This window comes from Poecilia reticulata, chromosome 1 (genome assembly GCF_904066995.2).
Source record: "Poecilia reticulata chromosome 1, P_reticulata-male-v2, whole genome shotgun sequence".
NCBI classification, from domain to species: Eukaryota; Metazoa; Chordata; class Actinopteri; order Cyprinodontiformes; family Poeciliidae; genus Poecilia; species Poecilia reticulata.
The window spans coordinates 9,999,616-10,006,126 of NC_088830.1; the positions used below are offsets into that span (position 1 = coordinate 9,999,616).

Sequence of the window (6,511 nt, forward strand, 5' to 3'; positions counted from 1 at the left end):
CCCCCTCGCATTTCAGTTTATATTTTCACGCCGCACTAAAATCCGACGAGTTTGATCCCTGCACGTATCCTCACTGACTCACCCAAAGAGGAGGACGACTGACAGCCTGCAGATGGTGTTTAATCTCCCAGAGCAGCGCGCGTTCCTCAGCCAAACCTTCCACGCCGAGCCCCCAATGGTCCGCAGCCAGCAGAATAACATTTACAAGGAAATCCCCCCCACCTGGCCGCCACCATTCAGATACAGATGGTGCTTACGGTCTCAGTTTGTGAAGCAAAAAGGATGCGACAACCGGCACCGTCGGCATCAGCGCGTTTGTTTGCAAACATAAGGAGAAGACGGTGGGATGTGACGGACCGTCTCGCTGAGAGACGTGGGATGTGTTTGTTCTCAAGGCCGCCCGAGGTTCCTGACTTGTTCGGTGAAAAGGTGCTGAAAGAAGGATAATAGCTTCAGGCCGGCCTCACAGTGACAAAGCACTTTGAGAACGAGGGGAAAAAAAGTCAGTTCAATTTTCATCTTGTCTAGCTTGTTACATTGCAGGCTGAGAAAGCTAAATTGACAAATTGAAAACTGTAATAAGACAACAAAGAGGAGGGGTTGCTTTTAAATTAGCTTTCATGATAAGAAATCTTTCACCGGCGTAACGATGTGGGGGGGTTTGACAGATTGCAGCCAAAGAGTGGCAGGAAGAACATTACCCAAGCTGGCATTAGGTGAGACACACATACAGAGAGACTTCCAGACACTACAGTCAGCTAGGTTAGGTTTAGTCGCTGATGTGGTGCGGTCTTCCCAGTGGAGGTGGGCGGATCGATCCCAATATCGATACCAACACTGGTATCGATACCAACACTGGTATCGATATTGAGCAATACTCATGGGAAAAGATCGATACTCAAGCTCTTTTTCTGTCCCACCTGCACTGACTGCTGCACTGTCACGCTACTCCGAGCTGCGCTGCTCCACCCTCTATTCTCTGTTGTTGCACCGTCATGTGACTCAGTGGCGCCAGCCAGACAGGGGAGAAAGTATTCTTTCTTTATTTAATTTTCACTTGTTGATTTTGTTTAAAACCAGAAGTGCACTGAAGGAAATAAGTTTCTTATTCTTTGTATTACTGTATTGTTCGACTTGAAAAACAGAATAAGTTTGAAACTGTATTTGTTGTGATGTGTTAATTTTGGTGCATTGTGGCCTCTACAGTATTTTTTTGTCTCGTAAAATGTTTGGCAAAATTCTGTCCTAGGTCTTCTGGATCTGTTGAATCTACGAAGCTTAAATATGAAAAAGTATTGGTATTGGCATTGATATCAGCGATACTGGCCCTGCGTTTACTTGGTACTGGATCGATACCAACATTCCCAGTATCACCTACCTTTACTTTCTAGAGACCACATCGCATATCGCATGCTGAAATGACTTTTGTTTTTCAGTTCTTCTATCAGTTTTTCTATGCATTTCTACTTACAATCATTGATAAATTAATTAGATCGTGATAATTAAAAGTGACTGAAAGTAAATTGTGGAAACATTATTATTATTATTATTATTATTATTATTATTATTATTATTATTATTATTATTATTATTATTATTATTATTATTATTATTATTTTCTTGATTAAATTCAGTTTTTGGCCCCATTATTTTATTATTCAGGGAAACAGAGAGGCAGAGGTTAATATCTGCACACAAAAAGAGGTGAGGTACGTCTAGGAAACATCACTGGTGCATCATATTTAAGTCAAGGTGGACATTACTAAAGATAATGTAAACTTTGATGCATTAATAATGGCTGTAATCCACCAGGAAGAAGTTAGGCATTTGAATATGATCCTGCCGTTTCATGTCAAAATGATTTAAAACAGGGTCTTCGTGACTTATCATCCGATAAAGAAGTGATGTTGAAATTGTTCTCCTTTGGGGCTTTTTCGAAAAAAGCCCCCGATTGGAAAGATCTCTGAAAGCAGAAAGGCTGAGGAACCATTTTGTCTGATTGTAGAACGCTAAAACACTTTAGCATGGCTAAAGCAATGTAAGGTTCATGTTTCTCCTAACACAGTTGTAACTTGTATTTTCTTTGACACTGATGTGGAACATGTTTCATTTAATGAAAGTGTTTTTGCAATCTGAATTTGTCAATATTGTATGTGAACAGGATTATTGTGGTCATACATTTTCTGATAATCTGGTATGAATTTGACTTTTTTCTCCTTTAAAGAGCCTTGAGGTGACACACGCTAGCGCTTTAGAGTTAAACTGAGTTTAACCGATTTGCTTTGCTGTGTCTTTTTCATAAACTTGATTTAATTTTCTCAGTCAGAGCAGACTTAGACAGAAAATCCACCTTGACGTCTGATAGAGGCTCACAACTGCATGGCGGTGATTCTGTTTGTTGTTTGTATCTTATTTCTTTATACACAATTTTAATAAGTCAACATGTGCAAAACTCACCAACAAAATTCTGCTAATGTCAACCCAGTCTGACTATTCAGTGGAAACAAAACTGTAAAGTTTTGATTATGTTTAGAAAAAAAATACTTTTGACATTGATTTCATAACAACTGTGTTTTCTCACTTATGCAATAAACCCAAATCAAAGCCAAAAAGCTGACAACGTCTGTTATTGCAGTACAACTAACCAGACTGTAATCACATGTTTTCAGAGAAGCGATGCTTCTGCTAATACTGAACCTTGTTAATCTACATTTTCTTCATCAACAGGAGGTGGAGATGTTTGACACCCCAAGGGCTTCCTAAAATGTTAATTACATTGGAGGTAATGCCAGCGGACGCCCCCAGCAGTGCTTCTTTCATCTCTTTCTCTACATGACTCTACTTCACTGTTTCAGGCACTAAAACGCTTTGAATGCGGCTGCGAATAATCGGATTTTACAACAACAGCATGTATCAATTTAGAAAGAACAACAAAAAAATCTTTAATGTCATAATTTCCAAAGTAAAGATGTTGTTTGCTTAGCAAATTGTTTTGGGGATGAAGTTCAAGATCCGGTTCCACAGCAGAGATAACTATATCCCATTCTACTTTTTTATTATTTCTGTATCCACCAGTAGACCTGCAGTATGAGAGCGAAGCGCTCCATTAGGAACATATGGACCAATCAGATCTCTGATGTAGGATGGAGCTTCATCGCCTCTTGAAAATAACGGCCAAAAGATGATTTAGGCAGGAGAATCACTTTGGGAAAAATGACTTTATTTCAGGAAGGTGATGATATGTGAAAAGGAGAATATTAAATTCTATTCTGAATTTAACAGGGAGCCACTGAAGGGAAGTTAAAATAGCAGAAATTAGGACTTTCCTTTTTGTTTTACACAGATTTTTTTGATGCAGCGTTTGAACAAGCTGAAGGTTTTTAACTACATTTTAATGACAAGACATAAAACTTTGTGGGCTCGACTCGACTGGCTCCTCTTGCTTCCGAAAAGCACATTTTAAAATGACTGGTATGCCTTGAAAGTCAATTAAATGGGCAGTTATGATTTAAGCATGTTTTTTATTTTCTACATTTGATTTCATCTATCGTTTTGTGTGCTTCATTAACGGATTAGTTTATGACAAAATGCAGAGGACTGATGAGATATTAAAGTTAAAATAAAGTGATTTAATTGTAAGGTTTGATCAGACATCAAGTCCAGCGGAGGATTTTTTTGTTGAGGATTTGAAAATAAAATCTTTGCTCCACAAATATAAATTCAAAACACAAGCTTTCGTTTCTATACATTTAAAACAAGGTATCATCCCTCTTTGAAAGAGGAGTTGTTTTTCTTTTCCAGCTTTTGAGCTTAACTGGGAGAATCTGGGAGGTACAAATCCCTGGGGATCAAAAATCTGTTTCCTTTCCCCTCCACCCAAAAAAAAAAAAAAAAGAAATTCTGATTTTATGTGAGAGTAACCAGGCAACTGAAGTCTCTATGATTATTATTCAAACCACTTACTTCTGCTGGAAAACCATTTCACACCGAGGTCCAACAACGAAGCAAACCAGCGAGGCAACAGCTGCGTTTCTAATCCTCACATTTATTGTTTTCTGCATCTTAACTGTGATGAAGAAGAGAGGATGAAAAGACGGAAGGTCACTAAATAATGGTATGAAAAAAGAAAAGAACCAAAACACATGTTTTTACAATTTAATCCATAAAGTATTATTTATTTTCCAAAAGCAGAATGTTCTGTAAAATGCTCCTAAACTACTTTATGTATAGTGGCATTAAGCATGTCTTACTACATGTTGCTATAATCTTCTCTCTTTGTGGTGACGTCGCTTCTATGAGTCAATTTAATACATTTTTTATAAAAAAAAGCCATTTCTTGAGCAGGAAAAGTTTATAACCTAAACTTTGAATCTACATAAAAAATTTATTAGTATTTGTACTTGTATTAGTTCACTTCTTTTGTATGATTTTAATTTTGTTTTATAGGATCTTTTTAATAGCCTCATTCAGATCAATGTCACAGTCATGAGCTTCATGAAATCTATTTTGTAGAAAGTTTTACCTTGAAACAACCTTTTTGTGTTTCAAAAGTTGGGAGGGAAAAAAAACAACCAATTTTCAAATGTTTTGTCAAATGGAAGATATTAACTCGACATTGGTTGGTATGCGGCGATGCCGTCGTGTTCATCGCTCAGAGTAAACTCCTTTAATCAAACCTTCTGTTCTCTGAATGCATTTATTCCCTTTAAAGCTCTTTTAGTCGCTGTTTCCAAGAACGACTACATTAACATTATGGATGCATAAAGTACCTATTCAGAACTCATGGTCATAATCGTGAGGAGGAAGGATAATATATATTTTTAATTCAGTGCCAGTAAAAATCTAAGATGTGTGAGAAGGGTTAATATCCATCCCCTCTTACTCATGAACCCCTAAATGAAATCCATCGCTTGAATTGGTGAACAGAGTCCAGCTGATTTGTTTATTGTGAAGCAATTTTGAACAAAGAGAACAATGAAGACCAAGAAAAACAGCAGCAGGATCGAGTGTAAAGTTGTGTCTAAAGCAGGATCAGTGTCAGGATCCAGGCCTGGTTTTCTTCCAGTTGCTTCTTGTTACTTAGATTTGATTTCATGGTTCATTTTGTGGTTGTTAAGCTCATTATCCTCCTCTTATATTCAATGAGAAATCGTGCAATGCAACATAAAAAACAGTCTTTTCTTTTTTGAGATGAATTTATCCCTTCAGTAGAATCCTATTTAGCGACAGACAGATTGAGTTTAACTGATGAAATCTCTTGAGCCTTCGTAGCTTTGCAGATATTTCCACTTTTTACACCACGATATAGAAACTTGGTAATGTTGCTGCGAACGTTGAAGCCCTGAAGGATGAACAGTAAACGTGTGTAATTCATCAGAAAGAGCCCAGAGGGGCCTACTACTGTCTGGTTAGGGTTTGTGCTGTACTTTTAAACTTTTTGTTGGCTTTACTCCAAACTGAGTTTCTTATATTACTTTTTACTTAAAATGTTTACATCCCCTCCCATGTGAAATAACCCACTAAAAGAGGAGTAAATAAACTCAGAGTCACTAGAAGAACAGTCGAATAAGCCAGTGAAGACCAGGACCAGCCACTGAAATATACTGACAGATGGACTTAGGAAGCGTTTCTCCTCTCTGCTCCTTTCTGCAAAGGAGAGGGGGGCTGTTGATCATCCCTTTGGGGCTCAGAGCAGCAATCTGTGGGAACGTCTGTAGCAGTGGAAAATACTTTCAGCGTACTCCTCCAAAGTCTCTGAGGGTGCTCCTGGTTTGTTGTCGTCTCACATGTTTAGAACCGGATAGCTTTCTTGTTGACAGTGCATGACTTTGCAGCTGTTGCCATTAACCTAAGTTTATTGAAGTAAGTGAAAAGTTTGTAGTTTTAGAAAGAAAGTCCCAATCATGGGATATACCAGGACGCCGTTACCAGAAAGAGACTAAAATAGGGTTTTGTTGCATTAGGAAATGGTTTTTCTCTCCATAAGACAGTTTTCAGAAACCTTTACCAGAAAGGATGAACAAATAACTGCACATATGCATGATAGTCCGGTAGATTAATCATAAAATTTCTACATTTGTTTTGTTTTCAGCTGGTACGATTCACTTTCACTGTGTCAAACTATCCAAGCCCTTTGAAAAGCTTGTTCCCCTCCTCGCCTGAGGTGGCGCTGCACCAAGAACCACTGAAGGAAGCGACACAAAAACCTCAGAAGAAAACATTAGCACAACTTCCTTCTTTATGAAATGCAAATAAAAACGGAGTAGCATCAGATTTCAGCAGTTGTAGGATTTCTCTTTTGTCTTTGGCAAACACCACAAGCCATTTCTCATGTTAGTACTGGACACACATGTTTGTTTTTGCTTTTGTTTACCCAGAATGCTGTGCATCATAGCGTGCTTCCTGCTTTTGGAGCGGTCTTCTGTCTGCTTGCATCCCGTATGCATTCGAGCTAAACCAGAGTTCACTTCAACCGAACCGAGACGCAAGTTTGTAGACGGACCAGAGTTCT

General features: G+C 38.3%; 1 long non-coding RNA gene across 1 annotated transcript; it reads left to right on the top strand.

Annotated features, from left to right (window-relative positions):
* The first annotated feature begins 1,977 nt into the window (after window positions 1–1,977).
* On the top strand, window positions 1,978–6,273 carry LOC145551089 (uncharacterized). The gene is made up of 2 exons (XR_014086887.1): window positions 1,978–4,114; window positions 6,092–6,273. It is a non-coding gene; the product is annotated as an uncharacterized LOC145551089 (long non-coding RNA).
* Window positions 6,274–6,511: the final 238 nt, after the last annotated feature.